Raw genomic sequence first — 17879 nt, forward strand, 5'->3', positions numbered from 1 at the left:
TTAATAGCTCACATAGTTTTAAAAATTGGTTTTTTTGTCTCTACAGTGTTGCTTTACTTTATAAGAAGTCAGGGCTTGCACACAGCCTAAAAAGAAATAAAAAACTCCAGTTTTGTAGGGCCTGTCTATCTCCTGCACCTTCACCTCTGCACTAAGTCCTGTTGGTGTAGGGCTGGGGGGTAAATTTCCAGCATGGTACATTGGAACAAATCTCTCTCATTTTGGTCATGCACAAATACACCTGGCATGCTGTGACTCAGCTTGTCTATTTTTAAGAGAGGATGATGACAAGGTATGCTAATCATTATTTTTCAGGTTTTGATGGGAACATTATCTCAATTAGTAACAATAATTGTACTACATAGGTCTGATGGATGTTCATTTGCTAAGGATTTTAAAGCACCTGAAAAGGTCACATATTGTGATTAAGTCAGTCCCTCCTCATGATATTCTGCAGCTTCTACTCAGTAGAAATACAAATACAAGTTAAATTACATATGGGATGCAAGCATAAGGTAGATCACAGAGGAAAGGAGCCTCATGCAGATGTTATTGATATATCAAGTGGCTTTCTCATAGCAAGCATAAAAATCAGATGATAATCCATATTTTCTACAGCAAATTAAAGATTTCTAAAGGAGCAATGGCTAATTTGCTCATTTTTTTATTCTGCCTTCATATAATTTTGCTGGCTTTCCTGAGTCTTTATTATTAGGTGTAATTTTCTAAGCAGATGGCAGTGGTGGTGAGGTGAAACCTCTGCCTACTTTTCTGCAAATATTCTTAGTGTCTTTGTTCCCACAGCAGAGATACTTATCTATAGATTGAACTTGATCAGTGTCTGGCCTTAAAATCTCAGAGGTTGTAGGAGCAGATAATAAAAAATGTTAAGATGTGGATAAGAGCAATAAGAATGATGAGAGGCCAGAGGATTCATTTACAAGTAAAGATCAAATGAGCTAAATATGTAGTGAATGGCTTAGAATTGAGTTGGAGAAGAAAGATCAAAGGGGAGAGGTGTATAACCAGCTGAATATCTCTGAGGGACAGAAACTGCAGTGCCTGGAATGGGCTCAGTACCCAGAGGCTGGATGGGGCAGTGCAGGGAATTATTGTCAGAGCTTGATGATAGAAAGAAAAAAAGTTTTGCTGTCTTTCAGGAAGCAGAAGACATGAAAGGTCTGGAAAACAGCAAATCATTTTTTTTTTTTTACTTCACACTTTGCACAAGCAAATATAGACACCTGTTCTGATTCTCTGTATTATGAGGCAGGTACAGTCAGGCCCAAAGACTGAGCTAATCCCAGTGGAACTCAGAGGTGAACATCCCTGGCAAAGAGCCTGAGAGTGGAGCATCTCTGGGATGAACTCAGGTATTGGGTCCTTTGAATCCAAATCTGGACTCAATATTCCTGAGGTTTTGTGCAGATGTTTTATGTCAGCTTCAAGGTCCAAACCCTTTCCCACACTTGCTGTAAGACTGTTGGAATGCCCCCGCCCCCAAATGGCAATTTTCCATCTTGAATTTTATTACTATTTGAGGTAAACCACTAAGTTTCCTTCTTCACAGGTTTTCAGCTCTCAAGGCCACTTTTCTTCTCTCTGCCTTACAGCAGCCCTACTTTCTAGCTCTGGAAAATACTATTTAAACATAATACTATTTAACCATGGGAAATAATTATTATTAACTATAATTATTTAAAAATATTATTATTAACAGGTCACCCAGAGAGGCTGCAGATGTTTGTCCTGGGTAAGTTGCTGTGGTTGACCCTGCTTTCAGCAGAAAGAACAATGTTTGCAATTAAACCACTGCAACCTTTGCTTAAAATGCTTTTTTTAATTTTTATTTTTTAATTCTAAGGACTGATTAAACTTCAGCATTTAAACAGTAATTGAACAGTCCTATTTTAAATACCCCATTAATCCATAACACAGCCATCATTCTTATTTTGTCTGGCTAATTAACTGGTCTGTTTTATTATTGGGTTCTCTACATTAATTGCATTTGCAGATTGGAATTGTTTTCTTATGTCGAAGTAAAATTATAAAAGTAGTGCTCACAAATAGCTTGTTTAAAATTCTTTCTTAAAGTAAACAATGCAAATACGTTTAGCTGATAACAAGAGATGGAATTAATTTTTCCAGCTCTAGCTCTCCCCTGATTTTCTTCTATTTTCTCCTTCCAGACTAGTGCCAGTATGCAGAAATACTTTTTGCAGTGAGTTGTAGTTATAAGATTTTCTTTGGTAGAAAAAGAAGAAATCTAATAAAAAATGAATCACCAGTTTTTATTAAATCCATGAGTTGCAGACACCTGCTTTTGATCCAGCACATTTAAATGGTTCCTTCCTGAAGGCTGAGTGTACTGGCAGAAGGGCAGAGCTGGATGCTGCACACCTCAGTTAATCAGAGGGATTTAAATACCTCAAAGGCACGTTGGAATGAAAAGGGGCTATTTCCAAAAGCTGACAAACAGGAAAATCAATATGACAGGCTCGGGGTTTGCATCCAGTAAAATCCCCAGGTTGTGTTGTGTTGCAGTATCTGCAGCAATCAATCCACTTATCTGACTGGGCAGATGATGAGCTTGTTGCTTTCTGTTGTTTGCTCCTGACAGAAGCACATGGCTGGGCTCAGCATCTTCACAGCACCAAGAAATCTCTGCTGATGGCTGTAGCTATAGGAAAGGTTTCTACTAAGAAAACAGCTGTATCAAAGATGTACACAAATTATTAACTCACACACTAACTCTGGTGGCTGGTGGAATAAATAACCCTTTGCAAACAAAGGGTAAAAGGGTAAATCCATCCATCATCCATCATTTTCAGTGTATCCTTTTCTGCACATGCACTTAGGCAGGAGTAAGGAAGAAGCAACTGATATTGATCCCTCAAGCTATTTAAGGACAGGAGCCTACAATTCATGCCTTGAAATATTTGTTGTAATGGACAAAACATCTTAATATTGTCAGCACGAGGACAACACCTGGATTCACTCATACAATGGCATTGTTTCCTAGGTAATAATGATGGGTCCCATCAAATAAGATGAAAAATGGAACTTAGCAAGCCCTTTAAAATGATTTTTTAAAATAACATTTTTTTTTCCTGTGCTTTGTGAAATACTTTGGGTTTGAGAAGTGTTGCATGCAGAGCTTTCCTAATACTTGATAAACCCCTCGAGTCTGCAGTTGTAATCCTATTGGAGTCTTGCATGCATTTAAACTGATTTTCATTATTAGAGATGGTACAGGAAGCTGCTTTAATCCATCAGTCTGAAGTCTGTGTCTCATCTTGGCTCACACTCTCCTTTCCTGGTATAATTGGAAAACTGGAGACACTCTTCCCAAATGTCTGAAGTCCAGGAATCCTGATGACAAAAAACTTCCCTCATTCTCCTTTCACCTGCTCTGTGCATTTCCCACAGGAGGAAGTACTCCAAGAGAATGGGTAATTTTATCTACAGTGTAATTGTTTACACACTGCATAACTTCTACAACAAAAAGCTTCCTATCCCCTATTAATTTTTTAGGATTTAAAAAAAATCAGGATTTAAAAAAAAAAAAAAAAAAAAGTATTGATTAATCTTAATTAGTCTGTGCTGTTTGTGTGAATGAATAGGTTGAGCAAATATTTTTATAGTTATTTAATAACTTAACTGGGATTGTATAAACTGGTCATGAATTCCAGGAGCTAGCTTATACATATCCCTCAGAAAAAGTCTTGCATTTCGTCCCTTCTGCTCTCAAGTATAACCAGAATACTTGGATTTAACATGGATTTAAGAGCTGGGAGGTGTCACTGTCCATCCAGGGGATTGGATCTTGATGATCTTTAAAACCCCACCCAACTCTCCCCATTCCATGATTCTATGATACTGGCTTCAATCCAACATGTAATTTGGACCAATACTTAACTTTAAAACCATGAGCAGTCTTTTTCACACCTGCTGGAACACATTGCCAGGCTGGGAACAGAAGAGTAGGATGAAAGTTGGTTTTCTGGTGGGCAAGTACTGATAAACTCAAGGAATAAACATTGAATTCACTTGAATTTTCCTTACAGTCCTTAAAAATCATACATTTGACTCACAAACCTTTAAAAAAATTTTCTCCTGTCTATATATTTTGTTCTTTTTGAAATGTAGCTAGTGACAGGGTCTCCAAGCCACACAGGATAATAAAAGTTAAAGAAAATTAGCAGGATTCATCTCGTTCAAAATATACAATTTATTCTGGTACTGGATAAAAGTGGACTGAGTTTTATCTTAAATATTTACCAAATCTTGGAAGAAAAGGGTTGAGTTTTGTATTTATGGAGAGGAAGAATTAGTCAGGTTATATATGATGCCATAACTCAGACTTTCTTCCAAATTAATTCATGGTTGGAAGACCCACAATAATCTGAAATTACTACTGACAATACAAGCCCCAAAAGTAAACCTCTTCATCAAGTACTTGTTTATATTTTGCTTCAGTAATTTTCTCTGCACACTTATATGGAATGTAATTACCCTCTGGGGGTAAATAATAGTTTATTTTCAACATATTTTCACTTGTGGCTTGAAATCAGATTGATGTCTTCTTAAATGTATTGCTTATTTGCAATTGTTTGATGTTTAAATTACAGTAATAATTATTCTGTTGTTCAGTAAGCAGCAAATTATTGTGCTGGTTTGGGATGTTAAATAAGTAGAGTTTGCTTCTTTCTGATACCATGGAGGGATGATCTTCTCCTACCTTATAAGTCTCTGACTCTTCTGCTCTGAATACTTAGGATGAACTGAAAATTTCTTACTGCAAATATTTACAATCTGCCTGTTGTTTTTGAGAAAAGTTTCTCCTGGTAAATCTATTTGCTAGACTGTTTCCAGAGAGAAAAACAGAAATGAGTCTAGAGGTAAAAACCACTGAGAAGGCCTTGAGCCACTGTTCAGCTTGGACCTTTGGTTGGAAGGGGAATATTTTATGTAAATAATAGGATCAAGTGCATGGCCTGCTTTTGGAGAGCCTATTATTCAGTTTATGAGAGAAAGAAATAAAGCAGCTGACCACTGTAAATTCCTGAATTGGAAGGAAAAGTAGGAATATTTAAGATGTCTTTTAGGTCAGTTCAGACTTTCCAACATGTGAATTATATCTTATGGTACTGCAATTTTGTTTTGTACTTTTTCCCAAGAGAGTGTACAAAGATCTTTCTTCATATAGACTATGTTTACAGGAAATAAAATAATTTATTTAAGGACTTCGGGGAAAATAGGTTTAGATGTATGGTGTCCAGCTGGATTTTCCACGGCTGAAAGTAAATTTTCTTTGGTTGGTTGGTTGGTTGTTTTTTTATTTTGTTTTTTAGGGCTGTATGTCTTTGGTTGTTATCCCTCAGCTTGTAATTACTGCGAGATGTGCGGCTGTGTCAATTACTGAAATGAAGAATCAGGGCCACAGTTTTCTCACAGAGATAAAAATAATGAGAAAGGTGTAGCAAGTGGCATTTGTGTTTCAGCAGACAGCAGCAGTCACTCCAGCTCTCAGTGAAACCAGAGTCTCTGGAGCAGAGTGTGCCATCTTTACCAACAAGTATAAATCTGAACCTCAGTGCTGTACATTTACATTTGCTCTGCAGCTCCTGTAGACTGATATTTTTTTCACCTTCTGTTGAGAAAAATTCTGCTGTGAACAGTGTCATTATTCTTGTGCCTCTGTGCTTTACAAAATAATTTCTGTCTGAGGTAGCATATTTGTTTCCATCCCTGAATTAGGACTGCAGAAGATCATTGGTATTTGTCAAAGAAACACTGCATTGTGTCTGGCTGAAATTCTCCATATTCTGGCTCATATTCCAGTTCTCCCAGTGCTGTGCTTTGTGTTGGAAGCTCAAAAGGTGCTGCTACCACAGCAGTGATGTGGCTGCTGCTGAGCAGTGCTCTCCCAGCATCCTGACTGCCTGGTCAGCATGCCCTGGGCACCAGAGGAGGTGGCCAAGGTCTTGGGAGGGGATATAGAGTGAGAAATCTTTTGTGTTCTTTGTTCCTGCACGTGGCCTTTGCTTTGGCCTTATTAAAGAGTCTTTCTCTTGCTGGTGTCAGTACTTACAGTGAGGAAAATCAGGATGGTTATGGAAGGGCCACAGATTTTTTTGTCATGCTGGAGGCTTTGAGCTGGAGCCAATGTGGCTGAATGCTGTCAGGTCAGTGGTTGGAATGGGTTGTCCATCTTCCCTCTGATTTCTGAGCTGAATATTTGGGATAGTTTGATTTCTAGGCTATTACTGTGCAGCAGAATGAACTGACAGTGAAAGAAATCAGCACATAAATACCAGGCACTGGAACCTCTCATGTAAAATGTTGGATGCTCCTCTCTGTGTTGCCACTTTTCAAAGGTTCTCAAAAGTGGGGCAACACCTTTTGCAAAAAAAATCAGCCAGTTCTGTGGGTCTAGTACTGCATGTAGAATAAGTATAACATGCTGGGATATCGTAGGCATTATTGTAAGCAGAAATTAGATTCATCTGCACAGTGTCAGAAACAATCCATGCTGATGGACACAGAGCTTACAGCTCTTACTCTCAAGATGGAAGCAATTGTATTTATTTCTTTGGCTTGGTCTGTTCACTTCATTCTCCTCCAGCCTTGTTCCATCCTCTTTTCTGGGTACCTGCTTTTTGTGTCTTTTCAGGTTTGTCTTACTGATTGGGATTGAATAAAGTTAAAGACTAATGATAGGTGAAGAATTAAAAAATGGACTGAATTAATTAGCTTATCTTGTTGAAATATCTTAACATTAAACAGGTTTTTTCAGAATATCAACAAATTAATCTCTGTGGTCTCAACAGCTTCATCCCACCAGGACATATGTCTTTAAACCAAGCTGCTAGCTGCAGGTAGTACACAAGAGTGTGATGGATGTAACTTGAGAGTGTTCTACTTCCAACAGTCACTGCCATGTAGCAGACTTATTTGTGTAGACTCTCTCTCTACACACACATATTTGATTATTTTTTTTTTTTAATATCTAATCCTCTAACAATTTTGGATTATGAGTTCTGAACTAAAAAAACCCTCTACAAGTTCTCATCTAATGACCATGACATTTATTTTTATACCTTCGCTATGCTCTTAATCAAGATACGTGTTAAGTCCCTGATAAAAACTTTTCATCTCAGGATATTAAGATTGCATATTCATTATTATCTACCTTCCTAAGGAGAAAAAATCCCTGACTTTTCTGTTGCCAAAGAAGGTCACAGTACACACGTTGAGTTTCTTATATGATCTTCATTATTGTAGTATCTTAGCATTCCCAAAACAGATGGGGAGATGAAGTACAGTGAAATTAAATTCAAAATTACACAGGAAGTCTACAGCAGACTAAGAAAATTACATGAGTTGCACTATACAGAGTAAGGAGCTTCTGTGTGACCTTTTAAGAAACTGCAACAAGCTGTTGATAGATGGTAAAATGAAGTATGGCCTCACATAGTTCTAAGGGTTCATACTTGAGGATTTGGACATTGTAGTTGTCTTGAAGATACCTCAAAGCTACCACTCCAAATTCTTTTAATAAGTACTCTTTTAACTAAGAAAAACTTTCTTAGCTCTTTTCTTATTTACAAAATTTATTTATTGTCTTTTAACATTAGTTCCCTTACACATGCTATGAATTTAAATCCAGGCTGTATCTGGTTTTTTTGCTATTATTGGGAGGCTATTCAGTTTTTCAGCATTGCTGTATCTTTCTCCTTAGGGTCAGGGCTAATGCAGATTTGGAAATGCCACAACAGATAGCAAAGGACAGTTTTACTAAGAGATGCGTATCCTCATTCTCCTCTCCACTTCTTTAATTTTAAGTCATACTGTTTGCTAAACTGTGGTGATGATATTTTTAAGGAGCCTTTTACCTTCAGAGGCTCCCACAAAGCATTGCTCACATACTGGAGATGAAATGAGGATCCCTCTGGATCATGGAAATATGGAAGCATATCCTAAGAAATTGATTTTATGGATCAAATCAAGTACAAGTCAGTAGTTATACTCAGCAGCCAAAATGCAACCAGGGCAAATACTTTTTAATTTAAGGTACCAAAGCTGTGATCAGTATTAAACATTGGTCCCTCGGGCTGCAATGGATTGTAGCTGGATGTCATTTGCTTAGTGGTTACATGAACTGTTTTTGTGTTGGAATACTGCGTCTGGTTCTTAGCACTGAACAGTATTTCACAGGTGAGGAAATAGTAAGGAAATAGTGCAGAAGCTACAGAAAATGTAGTTACTTTCCTCAGACTGCAATGTCCTGCAGCCCCTGCTCACAGCTGTGTTTTCTCCAAGGCGCCCGATCTCGGTTAGTGATGGATAAATGGGAGATAAAAGAGTTGTGTAAATCAGAGCTCAGACATTAACTTAGGCTGTTTCTTGGATAAAAAGACTCCAGCCTGGGTAGTGTGTTGCTCACACAGCATTCAAAAATACTCTGTGTTTTTTGTGGAGTTTCTGTCCCAGCAGAGCTAAGCCTCCCCTGCCGTTCTGTACGTGCAGAGCCTGAGGTTGTGGCAGTGACACCAGAATGCAGGAGAGCCACAGTACTGCTCCAGCAAAAGTACCCCTACCTCCAGTTCTCAGGTTTAATCCAACATTGGAGTGTATTTTTTACAAAGCATGGAGACCTGTGTGTGTTTGTGGGCAACATCAGCCGCTCCAGACTTTGGAATGGTGTTTAGAATCTCCAGCTTATGTTGTCTAAAATGAGAAATAATTGAAGAAAATGTTTGGGTTTTTTTGGCCTCAGTACACCTGTTCCCATGCAGCAGCACAGGATCTGTGTCCTATTAATATTTACATTACATAGCACGTTTGAAAATGTTGTGACTCAGGTGGATTATCCTTCTGGGAGCCACATACATCTCTTTTGCCTCAGCTCTCCCTGTATGCCAAATTGTTAAATGATCTTCAGGTTACTTCAGCATCTTTGCAGCTTGAATCCTTAAAAAATGTGACTCAGGCAAGTAAGAAGAAGCTGATTCCAGCTGTCTCCAGCAGGTCTGTGTGGTTTTCTATAATCCAGTTGCTCAATAGCAGTTTGGAACCTGTCCATTCTTTTGCACTGCCAGTTAAAAGTGACACTTTTGTCTGGTGTTCAGCAAGAAATAACAATGTCTCTCATGCTGCTGCTTGCCTAGGTCAATTATTTTTAGTATAATATAAAATACTGTGGAAATATTTTTAAGAGGATTAGATATTTTTTTACTGTAGCAATGTTAATTTAATATTCACATTAACATCTGGCAACTGGATCTCAAGCCTTGCTTGACTCCCACAGAAAAGAAGAAATTGTGCTTCTTTTGCCTAGAATCTTACTCACTTTGCCCTAAAACCAATGAGGTAAATTTACAGCAAGTCCATGGAGAAAGGATATGTATTACCTTGTTAGTTGCATAGACTTTTTATTTTATTTTTTTTTTTATTTATGGCGTTACTGTGCATCACTACAAGTGGTGTACTAGGGAATGGCCAATGTTAATGTTACATTTCCTGTGTAGCAGCCAAAAACTGACTGTGAATGCTCTCTAAAATATGGAACTGAATAAAGATCACCCAAGATTGTTTTCTTCTATTTAGAATATCATCATAGCTACTTCATAATTTTTCTTAAATTAATAGTTCAAAAGACAATGACACTCACTAAGTAGCTTTTTGCTGTGTTATACATCAAGGAAACCCACTATAAATAATTTAGGAATATGACTGCAGCTCCACTAAAAGGAACCTAAAGGTGTCAATATGCCATCTTTGTCTTCAGAAAAGAAATATTACTAATTTCTGGCATGTCTTTGTCTAAACTGTGATTCAGAACCCATCCAGGATGTTTGGCTGACAGGTTAGGGTCATATGAAACACCACAGAGCCTGATGCTGACAGCTTTTCTGAAATGTTTGAGCCTTTTTCCAGCTGTAGATTTTTCACTCATTCCTATCTTTTAATAACTTACTGAGCTGATAAAAGTTTGATCTGCTGATAGCCTTCAAGCAGATTCCATCACTGTCTGTTCACAGGGTGTGCATTGTATTTATTTGGTTTTAAGCATAAATATTGGGCATATTATATGCCTGGAGACACTTTTATGTCTGAGGGTGGGGGGAATACAAAATCCAGTGTGGTTTTCTTCATTTGAAATGTGAAAAAATGTCTGAGTCTGGAATGAAATGTACTGGTTGTGATGATTACAAACTTGAGACAGTTGTGTCAGGTCTCCAGCAATCACTATTAGTGAGTGATTGAGATTAGAAGGAAATTTTACCCAGGGCTGGAGTGGTAAGGACTTTTTTGGTTGGTTGTTTTTTTGCCTCATTTGCTAGCACAGAGCCTGGGCCCCTTTCAGGGCTCATGCTGTGAAATGCCTGCAAGCATTGTGCAAAGAGAAGGATGTAAAAGATCTGTCATAATTTACACAATAAAAACTCTGTTAATATTTTTCTGCCTAGCAGTCTTTTCAGGGCCTTTTGAATTAATTAATATCTTGACATCTCTGTAAGTGCTTCTTGTTTTATTTCATTGGAAAGCTTCTGAGACTCTGCTTGCATTCTGGCCAAAGAAAATGCTCTCTGTTTCCAGGACTGCCAGTTTAGGTGTCACAGAATAGACAAACTACTACTTTTTCTTTAGAAGTCAAGTTTGTAAAATATTTTATTTTTATTTCTCTTTAAACTTGCATTCTCACCCACTTACTCTTTGCTCTGTGTGAAATGGAACCTGGTATCTCTGTGATGCAAATTCCTTTGTTTCTCTGGGTCCTGTTTCAGCAGAGATGCAGATGTCAAGAGCTTACATGGAGTTAATAATTAATTTTTATTTCCTAGATGAACCCCTTGTCAAATCCTGACAACGTGTGAAGACTGGAGATTTTGGGACAGAAGGTATGGTGCTGATCTCATGAAAGTGAAAATGTTTATGACAAGCACAGCATATGATTTATTAAATGTTTGTGTTACTCTGTGATAACCATCACATCATATCTGCTTTTACCATGGTTCTGATGATTATTTTATGCTAGATGTAGAAACATTATACACGGAGCTCCAAAGCATGGAGAGAAATATCTCTCTTGAGATCACAAATATTTAAGAAAGCTTTATGACTTATTTATAGAAAAAAAATCTTTTTAAAACTCTGCAGGTCTATTCTTACAATCATTCATCTGAAAACATGCAGTGTTAAAAAATAGGATTTGTAAACGGATCAAGGCAGAAATTATGGGTACAGGATTTTAAAATATCAGTAATGTGTTCTTTCTACTATGTAATGTTTGAAGCAGAAAACTCCTCTTATTATTTACTTGTGTGTTCATACATGAGATTGCATGAATGAATTACTGCCTGAATCAATGGCATGGATTTTAATTGCTGAAATTAACAATTACAATTGCATTTCCAAGTCTTCCTTTGAAATTTCTCCTGAGTCCCATTCCTAGCAAGTGTTCAGTTATTTTTATTGGTATAATGAAGAAGAAAGGCAGTCATAGCATTTACTGGGTTGTGAGTTTGGTTTTGGTTGATTTGGGGTTTTTTTGGTGTTTCGTTTTTTTTGTTTTTAATTTTACTCTTGGCTAAAATAAAAGCAAAAGTTGAAAGTTTTCGTTATGTAGTTTAGGGGAAGTTTAGCAGTTGTTTATCCAAAAACTTGTTGCATTATGGCAATTTTCAGATGAAATTTCAAAAGGGTTGATTTGGGGATTGTCCCAACCAGCTGTGAGCTTTTATCTTGAAGATTAAAATACCTGCTCTCCAATGTGTGAATCAAAAGGATTGAGTTTCCAGGGCTTAGTTTGCTCTTTGCTAACAGTGTTGCATTTATTTATTATGCATTTAAGGTTATTTGTGTGCATTTGGAGTCTAGTAAAGTCAGGGCAGGGAATCAAAATATAATTCCTCAAGAAAAACGAGGAGGGATGACTGGTTAAGAGCTTCTGTGGCTCCATTATTTTTCAGAAAATTTTTCAAGACAGTTTTCAACATCTCCATTGCTGAAAAAAGGTTTAGGGAACTGATAGAAAACAACCACAACAGATAGAAGAATGTTCTGGAGAGACTCCTGTTTTACTCATGTAAAAACTTTTTGCTTTTCTTTCATATTTTAAAAAAGAAATAAGTAGAGGTTAAGTGGCCCAGTTAGGAACTGGCTATCTGAAGGAACATTTCTGGCTGCAGTGATTTGCCTGTTCAATCATGCTGTACAAAACACTAAGCATAAGAGCTCAAATAGTATGGAAAATTGCTAAGGCAAAAAGAAATAACCATGAAAATGAGGTTGATTTTGCACATATTTGTTTGGAGGTTGGTTGTTCACTTTGTTATGCTGCTTCATTGCCCACAATAAATCATCATAATGACACAAAAATGAAAACTTGCAAATACCAAAGAAAAAGTGTTTGGCTAGAAACCAAATTATCTTGAAAATTAGATGTTGGTGCATAGAAAGAGGGAACACATAAAAGGAGAAGAATTTTGACTTCTGTACTTGTTACTGTCACCTCTCTTAGTTACAAATAATTTGGTGCTGCTTATCCTTAAATTTGCTCTTTTCATACAACAATATTCTGGTTGAATGCTGTGGACTGTTCCCTTAAAACAATGTAGTCAAGAATAGAATCTTTTCCTCCTGTCTTGCCTCTGTTCTCCTGCTAATGCAACCATTCAAAATGTACATATGTACATGTGCTGTGAAGTATAAAGGAGGAAGTTTTGCAAATACTTTTCACAAATGTATTTTCACACTGAGTAAATGTGGCAGGGACCTGAATTCTTAACATAATCAGTTCTATTTCTTGCTCTTGCCTACTGGTCACTAAAAACTTAATCTCAAGCCCAGAGAAGTCAGCTGAAAGGTTCTATTACTGCAGGGATTAATTTATTAATGGCTATTAATGAAAAAAACAAAGCTGGAAAGATGCAGGAGGTTTTTTTCCCCTTTCATCTTCCCACCCAGGCCACTTGAGGAATAGAGGAGAGAGAGAATTTTTATGTATATAGTATAAATCTACTGACTCAGGATTTCCCCTACTGATAGATATTCTTGCTGTGTATTTTGACCTGTATAGATCTTTGGAAATGTTAAATCTCTAGTTTCCACCATCCAAACCTGGAACTTTCTTTCACTTCATTGTAATCATCATGATAACTGCCATTCCTGTATCCTCTCTCTCCTCCAAAAAACCCCAAGCCCATCATTAAGATCAGTAATATATGGCCTTAGATTTCATTTATAGGATAAAATAATATTTATTCTCAGAAATGTTAATACTTGGAAATGTTTTGTAAGGAAGGGGTAGTGCAGAGATTAGAATGCAGGTGTATAAGCTTGCAACTAGCAGCAATCCTTGCTAATAACTTTTTATCTGACACATTATTGTTCATTTAATCTTTGTGAATTTAATTATTCACAATTCATCTTTAGTAGAAACTCACTAACAATTCTTTTGTGAATTAGGAGCCTAAGTCTCATAATTGTAAATTAATTATGTAAGTAGAAACCAGAGCCCCATGTACAACCATTTAGTTGTAGGTCTGTGAGTGCTGCTGTCACCTTGGAAAGCACAACTTAGCCTTATAAATAATTTCAGTACTTGTATATTTTTATGGTAAGTTTTTGCTACAAAGCAAGCAAAATATTTTCTGTTATTGGTAACTGAATCTGGGATAAAGATATATGTGCAAATAAAAAAACAAACCCCAAACCAACCAACCAACCAAAAAAAAAGAAACCAAACCCCAAAATGATCTGATTAGTAGCATGTCTGCAGGACTGGTCCTTGCAGCCCAGGTAGCCAACCAGACTCTGGGCTGCACCAAAATGGAGTAAAACAAATGCAGTTAGGGGCTGTTTTGAGATGGTTTTTCTAACTTCCCACCAGGCAGAGTCAGCAGCTTCAGGAGTCTGGCAGGCAACTTGGCTTCAGGCATCAGATACTCAGTGTTCATTTTCATGTTTGGCAAAAAGTTTAGGGACAAACAGCAGAAGCAAATCCTATTGACATTAAAATACATAGACTGCAGACAGATTTCTGAAATGACACAGTAAAACACTCTGGAGTGGGAGGATTTCTTGCGTAAGAACTAGACATCTCTCTCTAAACAGAGTGACTGGTGATTATGAATGGTAAACACTTTTATGTGGAGTTTTAGTCAGGGGAAAAACAGAAAATAAGACATTTATCTGAAGAACTAGTTTATATTCTTTGTCAAAGGCAGCATTTGACTAATTAGCTAGAGAAGCATGGGCTGAGTTCTGGAGTATCTGTGCACCATGCTCTGTCTTGTTCCAAGCACACTTTTGTTCAGATCAAGCTGGATAAACACTGAAATCTCTGACATTTGCAGGTCAGAACTGGATTCATTTCAAATGGGTTCAAATAGCTGAACTCCCTGCATTTATTCATTTGAGATGCTGTCATACTCAATGCAGATCCAATAGGAGATCCTGAAGCTGCCTTTCACTGAGCCCTTTCCCCATATTTTTTCCTACTAGAGAAGTGGCTTAGAAATAAGATACTATTCTGTGTTGTTTTGCTAGATGGAATGCAACTCTATCTACCCTTTCCAAATAGCACAGTAAGCAGCTACATAGTAAAGAATAAGGATGACAAATACTCCATTGGATGCTTTGATATTTATTCCATTTGTTGTGACACTGATTTACGCCCAAAATCAGTGGCAATTCCCCTCGCCCTGTGTTGATATCTCAAGTTCTGAGATGCAGCAGCAGATCAGAACCTGATATTTATGTTCTTAGGGAAACACATGGTACCTCTCAGCTCTGTTTCAGTAAGTGCAGTTGGAACATAGCCAGCTGCCTTCAGCATAACCACAACCTTCAATAATTGCTTCCACAAGCAGTGATTACACACTGGATGATGGAGGAGTGCTGAGGTTCCTCTTGAACAGTAGCTTTTGTTCCTGTGAGCATCCCATTTCTAGGAGTGTGTACCTAAAGGAGGACAGACTAATTAGACTGACAAAAGTCACTTAAGATTTGTCTTTTCTTAATAACCTCACTTTGTTACCAATGTGGGGCTTTTGACCAAGAGCTCTAATGGAATGGATTTAAAACTACTGCAAGAGGTAAACGTTTTTCACCTGGGGACAAATTTGTCTTTTAAGTAAAATTAATTGATTAGCTAAGATGCTCTCATAGTCTGAAATTGTATTTATCTTCTTGATCCTCTTCATCATGCTTTAAAATACGAATTTTGCAGTTAGCCATTACAAATAGTTGGAAGATATTTGATTGATTGTCAGGGAAATTTTGTAAGATTTTTCAGTATGTTATTTAGATGTGACAGTTGGTCAGAATTTTCTGTTAGAAATTTGTTAAATTCTCTTCTGAACATGAATGCATTTTTATTGAAAGAAAGGAATTTCAAAAAGGGGGTAATGACTACCATGTTCCCTTTATATAATCACAGTGTTTTCAAGCATTTTTGCATCTTTTGTTACAGTTCTTCCCTGTGTCCTTTTTCCGTATTGGAATCTTAGGAGATGTTTTAAAACCTGTTGGACTAACGAACTAGAAACTGCAGAAAGCTTCTTCCTCTACGGAAATTACTGAGTCAGAAGGAATGTCCTTCAGTGGGTAAGTGAGACCTGCCACTCTTTTCTTTCCTGGGGCAGATAACTCCCTAAAATCACCATTTATTTTCATGTGAACTGCTAAGCACCTGCCAGCAGGTATCTTCTCATCTTCCATGATTCCCTGACTGATGGTTAGGAATGCAGCTGGGGTAGCACCTTCCATGGGTTAACTAAAATAATGTATTTTTCACATCTACTGTCTGGTCTCTGGCTTTACTTTTTGATTAGGTTTTGAGGGATGAAGTGTTCGTGGGTTTTGTTTGTTTTTTTGTTTAAGTAAAGACTGAATTCTAGCTTTTGATGCCAAGTATAATAACTGTTTAGTTCCTATTAAGTTTTCTGAGTGCAAATGAAGGTAGAATTTGGGTAAATGTTGTGCAGCTTCCATTTATACTCCAGAACTGCAGTTTGACCACTATCACCTCAACATGGAGCTCTGACAAAAATTAAACCTACTGGAAAGAAATCATTTGTGCCAAACTGAGGAGAGGAATTGAAGTCCCTGTTTTCACATGAGAATAGCATGGGGGAGTGGCAGCAATGTTCATCACAAGGAAATTTGCACTTCCTTGGAATCTTATTATTTGCATTTGAAAAACTATTTGCTCAGAGTGAAGACTTGAACCTCAACTAAATCTCAGGTGTTTCATTGCCTTGCTCTGGTTTAGAAAGCTGTTGTAGTTTACTTGTATCTGTAGGTGACCTAAAATTCTGTTGTACTTGTGGGTAAATGAAGCCCAGTTGATGTGTGGGCAAGGAGAATGCCCCTGAGATGCTGCACTGACTGAAGGTCCTGACTGTGTCCCAAAATACCTGTGCTGGTGGGAGCCTGGGCTGGTTATTTATTTATCAGTGGGTGAAGTGACAGGGTGGCTCTCTGAAATGGAAATGGCATAGCAGGTGGGTCTTATTGTGTGTTCATGGGAGATCTCACTGCCCAGTGGCTGCACTGCTCAATTTTGAGCTACTGTAGTATTTATAGGGAAAAAACCACAAACAACTTAGTGGAAAATATATGTTTTGTGTAAGGTGAGAACTTGGCCAGAGGTGCTCTGTCAAAATACTGTAATCCAAAGCATCCAGGGGCATTGTTTTACTCCTGTTGTCACCTCTAGGCCAGTGTATGGAGGCCATGGGTACCTTCCTGCTGCTGGGGGCTGGTGGCAGGGACCTGGGGACAGTGGCATCCCTGCCATTGCATCCCTGCCACTGCATCTCTGCAAACTGCAGAGGGTTTAACAAGCACTCTGGTGCCTTGAAATGACTTCTGCTGGGAAGGAGTGTCTGTGGCCAAAGGTTTCCTAGCAGAGAAGTGCCATAGGCACTTTTAATCCAATTGAGGAGCTGATAGAAAGAGGCAAAGTGTTTGCTGACATCCTGCTGTCTGTCTCAGCACAGGTTTTGCAGGCAGGAAGAACAAGATCTGTTGCCATTCAGTAAGCCCTGTCAGAGCACTCCAGAGGGACTGCTTCTGAGAGCTGAACCTTAACATTTTTCTCTGTGGGCTTCACAGTCTTTATCTGACAGCAAAAAACCTGCTAGCCAGTGCTCTAATCTTGATGTTGCCCGTGACACTGGCACCTTCCCTGGGAGAGGGAAGATAAACACACTGATCCTTCATGGAGCTGATAAAGGATGCTGTCCCCTTCCTGGGATGGATGGATGGAGCAGATCCTCCCACTGCCTTGCTAGGAAAGGAGTTTCTATGCTATTACCAGTGCAGCAATGCATATAATGTGCCCCCATCTATCAGAAGTTAATTTTGGCCTGCCAGTCCATATTGTAAATTGCTTGGGAGGAAAGCACTGGTGTTGCAGCAATGGTAAAGGGAAGAATGGATGCCACCCTAATTGTTGCAGGTAGCTTGTAAGAAAATACCAGAATAACATACAGGTCTTTGCCCAAAGGTAATTTTTGAGTTGGCTGGGATTTTATTAAAGGGGTTATGAATGTTCTCCCAGGATTTTTTTTTTCCATGGATTTGTTTTTAATTCTGCACAGCTGAACAAAATACTCAGCAGCATTTTCCAGATCCCTCAGGTGAGATTTTTCAAAAGCAGACTTTGGAAATTTTGATAATACATCTGGCTGTGTTTTGCTGAAATTTTCTCCTCCTGAACTTGAGGAAGAAAATGTCTTTACAGGCTGTAACGTTGAGTAGAACATGTTGATGTATTTTGATGAAGGAGATCAGGACACTGTTGATGTCTCTCATCCATAGAAAGATTCAGATGCTTCCAGAAAGCTACTTTGCAATGAAAA

General features: G+C 38.0%; 1 long non-coding RNA gene across 1 annotated transcript in view; it reads left to right on the forward strand.

Moving 5' to 3' along the window:
• LOC139796725 (uncharacterized) overlaps positions 1–15613 on the forward strand; it is a 46710-nt gene extending 31097 nt beyond the window's left edge. The window contains exons 2-3 of the long non-coding RNA XR_011726127.1: positions 10851–10907; positions 15485–15613. This is a non-coding gene — a long non-coding RNA (uncharacterized lncRNA). The remainder of the gene's footprint in view (positions 1–10850; positions 10908–15484) is intronic.
• The last annotated feature ends 2266 nt before the right edge of the window (positions 15614–17879 follow it).

Source organism: Heliangelus exortis, chromosome 5 (genome assembly GCF_036169615.1).
Source record: "Heliangelus exortis chromosome 5, bHelExo1.hap1, whole genome shotgun sequence".
Lineage (NCBI taxonomy): Eukaryota > Metazoa > Chordata > Aves > Apodiformes > Trochilidae > Heliangelus > Heliangelus exortis.